A 12,386-nucleotide genomic window follows, 5' to 3' on the forward strand; every position below is an offset into this window, starting at 1 on the left:
CTAAGGCCAGGACCAGGATTGGATACGCAACAAACTTTCAACCAAGAAGCTTCCCCTCCCAATAGTCCTTCAACTCTTCCGGATCTAAATTACCCCAATTTTCCTCTACGGCCTTCACCTGTGGTTCCCAAACTTCGCCCAATCCGCCCTCAAATCCGCCAATGCCACCTTCACCAAGCTCCTCAAGAGATATCTGTACGTACCCCAATTTGCTGACAATGCATTGACGCATTTTCTATGCGAAACCGAGCCCCTCACCGATGGCTGGCCAGTTGAATGTCCATCAGTATTGGGAACCCGACCTTTCCTGATGTGATGCCCTGACACAAGTTCTCCTTCCAGGTCAAGGGCTTGCTAACCCCTTGTTGTCCTTAGCCCGACATCCCTTCGGAGTATTGGCGGTCACCCACCTTTGTCCGGCTCCCAGCCCAATACCATCAATAGCGGATCTGTTCAATCTGACCCACCCACTCTACCGTGTACTGCAAGAACGAATATTATCACCCCGTACCTCTACCAAACTGTTAATGTACAGTCTTTGAAACCCACCCCTTCACTTTTTTCATGTGCACTGAGCCAACTCTAGTCATCTTTGCTGTGATATCACTTTTTTATCACTTTTGACCACTGCCTTCTTTTATTCTTGCATCGATTTTGGTATATGATATTTATGCATCCAGTTTGACACATTTTACTATCTGACATGACCGAGAGTCGCAATAAAGGTTATTATTATTAATGATAATTGTTCGCCATTACAGTGGCCAACGCTATAACTAGTATGTATCGGTGTTAATCACCAATTAACTTTGTTTTTCTTCAACTGAACGCAATAATACAAACAATTTATTGCCAATTCCAATGGAATACCAAATGAAGAAACAAGACTTTTACTTAGAATTACTGTACGCCTCCAAAAGAGTGTCTTCTTTCTTCATGTCTATAAAGTTCCATGGTTATTCTTCAATGATTCGGCAGAGATCATAAGAGCGGACCCAACGAATTGGTTGATGTGATGGAGTGGGTTGAAGAGAAATTGAGCGCAACTCAAACGAAGATCGGGAAGCACACGCACGTTCCAATGTCACAGTAATGGTTGAAACACCATCTCCGATCCTGGTAGAGGTCCTTTCCAATGAGAGAAAACACGGTCACCGTAATTATATGATTTTTAATGGCAATAGCACGATAAGACGGACACCATTTCACTCGTCGACGAGTTTATAGATGCAACTACAGCTACGCCATTTTGGAGTTGAAAATAACAAAAATATAATGCCACTCTCACTCCAGGTGCAAAATTACCAACATTCGAAGGAAAATTCAAATGAAAGTTTTGATAAACTCGAGGAATTAAGAATGGAATTATTTGAGTTTTGAAATTCAGCTTTTGGATTGAAACAAATCTGGCATTTAGAGGGTCCAGATCTCGCAAGCCTGTAGGGTTGAAATTTGCTAAGGGGTAAATGCCAAATGATTGAAAAATAATATTTTTTTAAAGGTAGAGCAACTTAACATTTTGTCAGCATGAGGATGATGCGTATACAAACTTCTCAGGTCAAATGAATTTCGTTATAAGCATCGTATATACCTTCTTGTGCCTAGAATTCCACCGTGAGTAATGACCTCTTCCATGACCTTTATTTGCAGATACTATTTTCTAGACAGACAGACAGACACCTACCCAACAAACAAGATTCTTGAAGTCACACAATAAAAATCCAGTGGAAAGGTGGGAATGGATCAAATTAACAGTTTCTTGAGGTCAGCTGAATTTAGAGATTTTCAAGAGTTTGCAATCTAAAATTCAGAGAAAGTTTCAGTGACAATATGTTTGTTCAAATATTCCCCTTTATTTGCTCGTTATGGATCACATTTTTGATTTATTGGCATGGTTCCAATTGAAGTGTCATTAACACATTGTTGAATGGCCCTTCAATTGAAACCATTCAACGTGCAAAAAAAGCTTTGCTTGAAAACAATGTTCAAATGGTTGCAATATTGCCATGGAGAAAAATCAATTTCGGGCATTTTCATCCCCCAAACAGTTCCTTTTCTTTGAGAGGGTTTGGCCAGCCAAAGAGAAAACCTTTTCCAAGAGCACATACGTAGCTGGGATAGCCAAATATTTCTTGGCCAGCTCAAAGAGCCAAGTATACTTTCCTTTCCCGGTTTCTTTCCACCAATCAAGCGGATTGGTCCATCTTGGTTGGCATGGGAAATTCAAGAATCCTTGAATGTCTTGAGAAGGTGACAACCTCTGAATCAAATGCATCCCATAGTGAGATTGGAGTCAGTGGTGCAGAAGACCTTGTGCAAAGAGGCAATAGACTGGGCATATTGGACAGTCCAGATTGAACTTGATGAGAGGCAATTTGCACTTTGGTTTTGTCTTGGAAACCCTTCCTTTTGAATTGAGGGTTCAAAAAAGTAGCAACGGTCAATTTAACCTTATCCTTGACAAATCCGAATCAGTGAACCAAATTGTCACTGATAGCCTTGGCAAGGTCGTATCTTACGGTACCAGGTAATGAACTTTGGATCAAGGCATCATAATTGATGAGGAGCATCTTCATGACAGAAATAAATTTGGATCCTGTTGTCCTCTTCTCACTAGAGAGCTCTACACTGGCTTCAAAAAGTGGGCAAAGGACATAGACCACATCAGAAATCCCTTGCCCCATGTTGGAGTCAAAGATTCTCCTGCATTCCCGGCTCTGCAAGTAAAACAGTGAGTGAACCCCTAAGGTCTTGAAGCCTTTCTAGAATCTCAAAGGTAGAATTCCATCTTGTTGTTACAACTTGGACTAATTTCTTGGGCCAAGTTCGGCCTTGGTCTTGTTGGATCGTCTCAAATAGCTCCATCACATGGGTACTCTTCTTGGTTTGGTCTGCTAATTTTGAAGCAACATCTTTGATTGCGCAGAGTGATGACACTACCCTAAATGCATAATTGCCAACCAGGTTCAAAGAGTGAACAAAGCACGCAACTTGGGTAATGCCAATCTATCTGATCACCTTCACCACATTAGTGCTGTTGTTGGTGACTCCGATGAGAATCTTGTTCACAAGATTGTTCCTCTCAAAGATGGTCCAAAGCTCCATTGAAATAGTGGCCAAGGTATGGCGACCTCACACTCTGATGTAATCTAGGATCATCAATTGTAGCAAAAGTGTCACTTCATCACAGCATTGGCATTGTCACTCTTCAGCAATTGATAAAAGTTGCAAATCTTTAACAACCATCAAGCATAGAGATTGGTCTAGGTTCCTTTTCTGTTGTTTTGTAAAGATGAAAATATCTCTTAACCGCAGATTTCGTTGGTCCAAATTGTCGTAAAGGAGATTTTTAATAATGAAGTTTAGCCTTAATGTGTAGCCTCTTACCTTGGATTTTCTCCAACTCCGCCATGTGTTTTTTCCTGAGATGTTGCCAAAGAGTTTGTCATTTCCTGGTTTGTTGTCTTGTATTCTTTCTCCCATTATACGCATCTTGCAATGGTCTTTCCATGCCTTTCAAACATTTGCCATAACACTTGGGAGCACCTTGCTTGCCAAATGGGACATGCTCTCGGGGGTCGTTGTTTACCCCTTTGCACTTGGCGCCCCCTTTTGACTTATGTAGGGATGGGTCGAGGTTTTGGTTGTGGCACCAGTCAAATATAGTAGTGTTGAAATAATTGTAGCTGTTATACAAAACAACAAAGGATAGTCAGTGCTAGAAACAATATAAGGATAAAACTTTAAGCTATCTTTGACACAGAAGTTTAACTGTTGGTCGAAAATGTGGCTACATTTTTACGTTTGACACATCCCTACATATCCCAAAGATGGCGCTTGGGCGCAAAGTGGTACAAAAAAACAAACAAACTGATCCTGTGATCATATCCCATTAAATTGCTTAAGTTGAGAGTGTTTTGGTCAGAGGTCTCGTAGTATCTAGTATCTAGAGACCAGGGTGACCCAAAACCCAAAGATCATATCGCGAAACCACAGACGTGAGCATTTTTTGATGAGCATTTCTAGAGTTTGAGGTTCAAGCAAGCTAGATTGCCAAATTTAAACCTCGGGACATTAGACATCTCCAAAAAGGTAACTAGTATGGAAATTGCTTTCCTAAGACTTTCAAAATAAAAGGCTGTTCCCCTCAATCTGGTCAACCCAAAGAAATTGTTAGCAAATTACTTTAAGAATGCTTATTTGAAGCTTTCCATCAATATCAGCTTCAAGTGGTCTAGGAGAGTAGGCTTCACTACATCAATAAAGGAAAGCAAGACATGGGTCAGTACCTTTGCAAGGCGTTTTGTTCAACCTGGAACTTCAGTGGTTTGCCATGCAGCTTTGAGCTTTGTTGGGACATCTCCTCCCAAGCTCCCCCTGGTTTCAAATATTAGACCGTGATCTCAACGTATCCCATGAGGTTGCTGAAATTAGAACACGTGCCATGCTTCATTTTCTCAAATTGTTTTCTAGAGATCATTTTGTGCCACATGGAAACCAAATGGAGGCAGAGAGAGAGATCCATCACTCACTCTTTGCTATCTAAATTCAATGTAGTGACGACGTTAACTTGTCAAGAATATTGGCAGGATTTAAATCCTTGTCCACAATCAAGCCCAGAGGAGGCACAGGTGGTCCCCGAAATTCTTGACTTTACCATTAATTGTAAGTAGCAGAACCATAAAACCTTTCAGCCATTACAAAGAAGGTGCCACTCCAATTGTGTCAATCTTGGATGGCTGAACCTTCTTATTCTTCCCCATCCTTTAAATCTTCCATCCATCCGCTTCAAACTGAATCTCCTATGTTGTACCACATGGCGCAGGCTCAATCACATTTTCTTGCCCATGGTGAATCCAGATGGCTGAAGGTTGGAAGCCATTTTGCAATTAGAGTTAAGATTCATCACAAGCAGCTAGTTCTTATAAGTGAGAATTTCACCTTGGGAGCTAACTAAAAATCCTACAACCATTTAAAAAGCTGTAAGCTTCTTATATCATAACAGACTTGGCCTAGCTTTTCTTTGTTTTGTGCCATTGTTTATTGTAGCTATAAAGATTATTATTAGTTTACTCTGACAAATTTGCTAAACTTTTAAAAACAATAGAGCCCGCCACTTTTGAACAATCTTTGCAATCATAGACTAATATGAATGGAGTTGTACACACAAAATTACTTTCAGATGGAAAGAACTCTAAAAATTGTCTACAAAAGGAAAATGTGTCCATTCCATGTGACACAGTATCAATTCTGCTCAATTATGAAACAGCTCTAAGTTGTTCTTTTTGTTAGAGAGTAAATATTACGTTTTATATTTTCTGTCCTTTAATACAAGGCAAATTTCTAAACATAAATTCCAATCATTACTTTACACTAACTATTAAATATGGTTTTCTGAAATCCCCTAAAACAATAATTGATCATCAGTATTCATTTTATTCCTTCTTTAAGTCATCTTGACCTTTACTACATTGGCTTAAGGATCGTAAATATGAAATAATAGGAAAAAATATGACGTGTCTTTAGGGCTCTCTATTGAAAGAGTACAAGCATGAAAAGCGACCTCTGACGGGTGCAGCCTCCAAGAAACCGTTGACGAAAAGTCTTTGCCAGGATAAGAGCACGCATTGTTGCCTAAAACTGCGACAGGTTCAATGTGCTACAAACGGCGGCTTCTTGTATTTGAAGGCTGCGCCCATCAGAAGTTGCTTTTCACTTTCGCACTTTTTATATTGAAAGTCGCCTTTGATTATTTGGGAAATCAAATAAATATATAACTGGGGCAATTTGGGGCAAAAAGCAATGAAATTTGGACCACTAAATAAAGTCCATGTAACTATGTAGCGGTGTAATAGATGATATCATAATATATATTCAAGAGCTACTAAGTGTGCTCCCAATTTACCTTGAGTAGATTTTTTGAAAAAAAATAGTTTTTATAATGTTTTTAGGCATGTAAGTTTTTTATGTTGGCTAGAATTCCATAAAGCAATACAATCAAAAATGTTTAATATGACCTTTTGGGGCAGAAGAATGCTAAGCTGGGAGGGAGGGACTCATCCAGGTTCATGGGCCATCCAGGGATTCATGGCCATCCAGGGATTCACAGGCCATCCAGGGAACACGGGCCATCGAGGGAACACGGGCCATCGAGGGAACATGGGCCATCCAGGGAACACGGGCCATCCAGGGAACACGGGCCATCCAGGGAACACGGGCCATCCAGGGAACACGGGCTATCCATCGGGAACACCAGGGAACATGGGCCATACAGGTGGATTACGGTGCCAACCAGGCGGATCATGGTGCCAACCAGGCGGATCACGGTGCCATCCCGGCGGGTCACTGTGCCATCCCGGCGGGTCACTGCGCCATCCCGGCGGGTCACTGCGCCATCCCGGCGGGTCACTGCGCCATCCTGGCAGGTTACTGCGCCATCAGGGCGGGTCGCGGTGCCATCCGGGTCACGAGCACAAGACATCTCCCCTCTGACAAGAAGAGACTCAGATTGCCCACACACTGGGCTCACGGCTCTGCCCACAGTGGTCTTTCACCCCGTGCTCAATCCCTCCAAGGGAGAGCCACACGCTCCATCCCCTTTCATGGGGAGAGCAACTTGGTGGGCAGTAGCCAGTTTACCAACTGCGCCATGTTGTGTACGCTTTCTGACTGACTTTATTATTCTGACTAATATGGTTTTTACGCATTTGACCAGTATACATGAATGAGCAGGAGCATGCGCTCAATCGATTCAACACAATAATCAAAGGAGTAGCATGAGGCAAAGTACAAATGTGGAATCATAATGGACACATAAATGAAGTTCCACTACCTAAATGGCAGAAAATGAGATTGCAAAAAAGGTAAATGATTGCAATTGGGAGAGTATACGCTCAATATGAATTCATCCTGTGATGAGTGATAATGGTGGATGAGGTAGGGTGACGTGTTGTTAGCCTCAGTCTAATGCAATGCCGGACTTTCTGGGATAGCTTATCCCACATTATTCCATGGTTATAGACATATTTTCAATGGCAAAATATGCACCTATGGGGCTGAGCTCATTCTATCTTCAGTTTGGACTAGTGCTAATTGATGAAATACATTGTTGGGGATTTCTACAAGGCAGGGCTCACTTGAGTAGAATGACTCATGACAATTCATTGTTGACATTGCTCCAAGTGGGGAGTTTTTTCATAGATAAAATTTCATGTTTGGCGAAGTTCAGTTCAGGGGAATTGATGACTGGAGGAACGTGATGTCTGAGATGGGTTTATTAAGGGGACATCCACTACCAGAGATCACTACAAAGCAAAACTCTGATGGGAGTTGGTAGCATAGGTCTTTGGCATCATGTCAGTCAGATCTGGAATAGTTTTAAAAAAAACTTAAATTTCATGCCATGTACTCATATATTTAAAAAAGAATGTACAAACCAACTTAATTGAATTGCTGAAACTTGAAGGGTTGTCCATTTTGTTTGTTGCTTCCTTGATTGACTTGGACCCCCATCACAAACATGAATTCTGGCACCTGTTGTCTTTCTTACCCAACTTCTCCCGTCAATGGGGAGCAAAAAAGTGGCACTCTCAAGCTGACCTAGACATGTCCAATTAAAACCTCACTTTGCCAATATTTTGATGTAAATATCAAATTAATGAATCCCCTGAAATATATGAATTGATTTGCCTTTACAAATTTGAGAACAGTTGCAATTACGTCCCTAAATAATGATAAGGCATATCTTTGTGGTTAATAGCATATGGTTGTCCTGCAAATCAGGCTTGCTCACAAGGAAATTTCTGGGTCTTTGGAAATGGGTCCACACTGTTCATAGCCTTGAAGAAAAAAGGCTTTGAGAGAACGCTTCGGTTTAAAGTCCGCAAAACTAATAAACAATTTCAAGCTGGATGAAAGTGAATACACGAAACCTATGTTTCATTCATAGTCAACCTACTTGGGACAACTATGGTACAAATTTGATTAGATGACGGCTCGTCCAAATTCAGAGTAGAAACCTCTAATAAGACTCCTTGTCGAGGAATTACTCTCGTCTAGGGCGCTTCATAAAACGGGTTTGAGTAAGTTGTCCAACCACATTTTTAAGAACGAAATTTTGAAGAGGTTCAAATGGGGCGTAAGTTAAAGTTTTCATCCATGTGGTGGAAACACTTAATTGAAACCCAAGGAACAAGCCTGGGTTCAGGCTCACTCCCAGAGGTGTCAGAATTACCTAGATCACGTAAAGGCGAAACCATGTCGCCCACATTCAAGCACATTGTTGGGAGATTGAAATGAAATTCAGAATGCCTCATCATTGCGTTGCAATTTCGGATACATTTTGTTACACTTTTGAGATTTTTGAGATGTGTTTTAGCAACACAAGGGCAATCAATAGAGTACGTGATTTGCTCTACTTATGTCCGAATCTTTCTTTTCAATTTCACGAAATATCTTTGTCCCTTTTCCACCAGCGTTAGCTGACCTGAAAACATGCTCATGCAGTACAGCTCCATGTGGCTCCGGCCTGGTGGTCCACCTTCGCAATGCCGTCAAAAAAGACAGGGTTCACCAGAGCTTGGACCTGGGGCATTTGTTTGCTCTGGTCACAGGCCAATGTGGGTAGTTCCGGAGCAAAGAGCATGCATGTCTGGGGGAGCTGGACTATTTGCTCAGAGACTTGGGGGCCCGCCAAGTTGTGATACGTCCCTGTGCCGATTTGATCCAGGAATTGAGCAAATTCCTGTTTGCCTCTACCTGCCAATGCCGCCCGCATGTTTTTCACCAAGGTCAAGGCTTGTACATTTGCCGAAATGTACAATTTGAGAAGACAGGCCTCCACAATCTGGGCCTGGGCCACGGCGGGGAGAATCTTTCACCAATCTCTTGCAAAGAGCACTGTGACCCCACCAAACATCCGATGCCTCAAAACACGTCTCTGGCTCAACAACCTTCATTATGTCCTTGAGGCAGTCCAGACACTCAAACATATGACTGTGGCCCATTGTCATTTCATCAATTATGATGAGCTTTGCTTGCTTGCAGTGCTACCAGATGTGGTGATTTATCACCAAACTGGTGATTTTACAAGCAATTTTAGGACAAATTTTTGCGCCTGGTGATTTACGGCAAAAAGAACCTTGAAATCTGATGATTTTGGAAAATCCAACTTTGGTTGGCTATGGTTGGCTAACATAGGAAATATTTTTGAAAAAAGTACACACAGGTATGAAATAGATTGCAAACATATTACAAAACACCTGCTGATGTTTTCCATCAATCTGAAATAGTACTTTTATCTTTGCAATTTTTTAAGATACTCTATTTCAAATTTTAGTTTTGTTTGGATAATGAACTTCCTCCTTTGAAAATCAGGCACATCTTGACGTGTTCTCATGATTTTTGGGGTAAATGGTCATGAGGTGAATGGTTAGTTTGGAAAAATTGACTTACCATTACTTTTTTGAAACTTAAAAACTTACTTTTCTTAACAAAATTGTTTTCCAATACATTTCTACGCTCTGGCATTATTGTGTCTTAGTTAATGAACTGATATTTATCTTTTTCACAAGATAGTAAAATGTGCAAAATACGGATCATTCTAGAGGGTATCATGGACAAGGCAAAATTTGCTCGCAAGGGATAGCAGGTTCAATTCCCAATGCTAGAAGATATCATGATATAATTTTCCTTTTCATCTACGTGTTGCTTGATAGGGAAGTCAAAAACAGCCCTTACAACCTCCAGAACATGTTGGTGCCTATGTTTTGGAAAGTTTATTTGCAAATTTTTGTGTAAATCTCGTCATTTTTTTTTTTCAAATTTGTTGTCAATAAAGACCAGATTTATCTGCAAAGTTTTGTCGGCCCTATAAATAACAACAAAGCTCATGTGGTGTTTACATTTTAATATTTGGTTATTTTTCGTTGAAGCCCCAAAAATTGGTGATAAAACTGGCAATTTTTGGCAAAAGTTGGGTGATAATCGATCCATTTCGTCTGGCAGCACTGCTTGCTTGCATACCTCTTTGACGAGCTTGGGCATGAAGTGCTATGAGTCCTCAGTCAGATTGATCTGCACCTTGAAGCGGGTATGAATGGTGCAACCACCATGGAGGAGCGTGGCTGCGATGCCGGAAGTGGCCGTGGCCAGGGCTACCCTGCCTTGGGCTTGGACAGCATCAAGGATGAGGCAAGACCCCTGTCCATTCTGGGCGTCTATGGACATGAGCCCACGATTAAAGGTGTACAACGTTTGGATAGGTCAGGACCCTTGCTTCCAGGTCCTGACTGCAGAGATGGAAAAAGCCTGTCAGNTTCTGGGCGTCTATGGACGCCATAATTGTGTCAAAAGCCATCTGTTGCTCAACATTGAGCGTGGGTAGCTTGGCCTCCACCTCCTCTTGAAGGGCCTCACGATTGTATGCCAGCTCCTTTTGGAGTGCCAAGGGCAACCCTGCTCAATGAGATTCCGGTCGGGGAGGGGAAGACCGAAATCCTCCAATTTGCGCCCCAGGTTCTCCAAAATGCTTTCAAGATCGTCCAAAACCATGTTGATGTGCACAGGGGTGGTTGGAGCTGACCGGGATAGCCGCCTGAAATCCTTGGCCAAGCACCGCTGAAGCTTCTCGTCATCCCACACCGCTCGCACATTTGCCGGGGTATGATAAAACAAGAGGGTGCAAAAGCTCCCAGAACACGTCGTCGTTGGACATGAGCCCACGATTAAAGGTGTACAACGTTTGGATAGGTCAGGACCCTTGCTTCCAGGTCCTGACTGCAGAGATGGAAAAAGCCTGTCAGTTTATTGAAGACATTCTTGATTCTTCTTTTCCAACCGAAAAAGGAGCAGTCCTGAACTTTGCACACGCTAACAAGCACAACAAAACCGGCCGAAAAGTGCTGAAAAAAAGGAAGTATTTGATCTTTTTCATTAATTATGCTATGGAGCTTCGAATTATATACGAGGTTGCCACCTCACGGGAAATAAGTTCAAAAGAGCAGATTATGCTTTTTAGTAAAAGGCTGGCTCTAGTACTGTATTTGACTGGCTACCACACTTTACTTGAGCTTCAAAATGGTTTGGAAATAAATACACATTGCAGATGTTTATCCAAACATCGAATTTCACCTTGAAACCACTTCACAAAGAGCTCTCATATCGAAGTTTGGACGAAATTAAAATGAAGACTTTGAGATTTGACACCCTATTCTGTAATTGATGGAAAAGAGAATGTGGGCCTGCGATCTACTTGCACCCGGTCAATTGCGCCAGCCAGCCAGCCAGCGAGGCAGAATTTGCTATGCGCCCATCTAGCCAGAGAGGTGAAATCTCTTCAACATGCCAAGAAGAATGCGTGCGGGGGTGGGTGGGGCTTTCCTTTCAGTTTCATCCCAGTTCGATTCTTTCAGGTAGAGCGAAGTCGCTTTTTCTGACCCCAAAAAACAATCTGAGATCAAAGTTGGCAGTACTGGTATGAAGGTTAGCAGAGTAGGCAGCTAGAGAGATTGATCAAAACATTACTAGTTCGACTTATTTGATCAAAGCTGAAACGACCGTTCAGCTTTAAGTCATCTGCTATTAACAGATATTTTCGTGGCTTATCCCCTTGAGAGCTTGACTGCTTTGCCTTATGCCTCAACCAATCTGAGTTGAGAATTTCGGTCGATGCTGAATTTAATTGGTTTTTTGAAGGGGTTAAGCGGATAAGCGGTGAAGCGGATAAGCCACGAAAATAGCAGCTAGTTGATACCAAGGGATTCCAAGCTCGAGCGCAGTTATGACTTTCTTCAAGTTTTAATGGTCATTCACGAGCATTCGGTCAAGTCACGTTAAGAATGTTGTAGGCAGCTGAGAGCAAGGTCAATCAACCACTTCCGACTAGTGATGGATTTTGATCCAGAAAATCAGCTATTTAGCATTTAGCTTGAAGAACTTCTGGTAGGGCTCCAATTCTAACGAAAAAGGGTAGAGAAATGAAAGGAACGAGTTTTAAAGCAGCCCTGGTTCTGAGACCTAGAACGGCAGGGTTGCGTTTTGCCACTTGTTTAAGGAGTTTTTATTTTGATATTGTACTCTCTTTAGCTTGTGATGGGAGCCCTAACCGAGGTCCTTTATATCTAAAAAGCTGACCTTCCAGACAACACACATCACTACTTCCGACTAACTACTTCCGACTGCCTTCACAAGACTGAACTGACTCAGATCACAGCAGACAACGTGCTGGTCGTGCTGCCTCTCTGTCCCAGTCTGCCCGATGCATCAACCAGCCTGATCGTGCTGGGTATTGTGGCTAGATCCCCTTGCTAGATCCAGAGCTTTGGTGCTGGGTTGCCCTGGGTGACCATTTTTAGGCAAGTACATAACGGCATGGGTGAAGGCTCAAG

The 12,386-nt window shown here is 42.1% G+C and overlaps 1 long non-coding RNA gene across 1 annotated transcript; it reads right to left on the bottom strand.

Annotated features, from left to right (window-relative positions):
- Window positions 1-824: 824 nt before the first annotated feature.
- On the bottom strand, window positions 825-6,967 carry LOC131876862 (uncharacterized). Its single transcript, XR_009372828.1, has 2 exons — window positions 4,290-6,967; window positions 825-3,718 (listed from the first exon to the last, which is right to left on the bottom strand). It is a non-coding gene; the product is annotated as an uncharacterized LOC131876862 (long non-coding RNA).
- Window positions 6,968-12,386: the final 5,419 nt, after the last annotated feature.

The sequence above is a fragment of the Tigriopus californicus genome, chromosome 2, assembly GCF_007210705.1.
Source record: "Tigriopus californicus strain San Diego chromosome 2, Tcal_SD_v2.1, whole genome shotgun sequence".
Lineage (NCBI taxonomy): Eukaryota > Metazoa > Arthropoda > Copepoda > Harpacticoida > Harpacticidae > Tigriopus > Tigriopus californicus.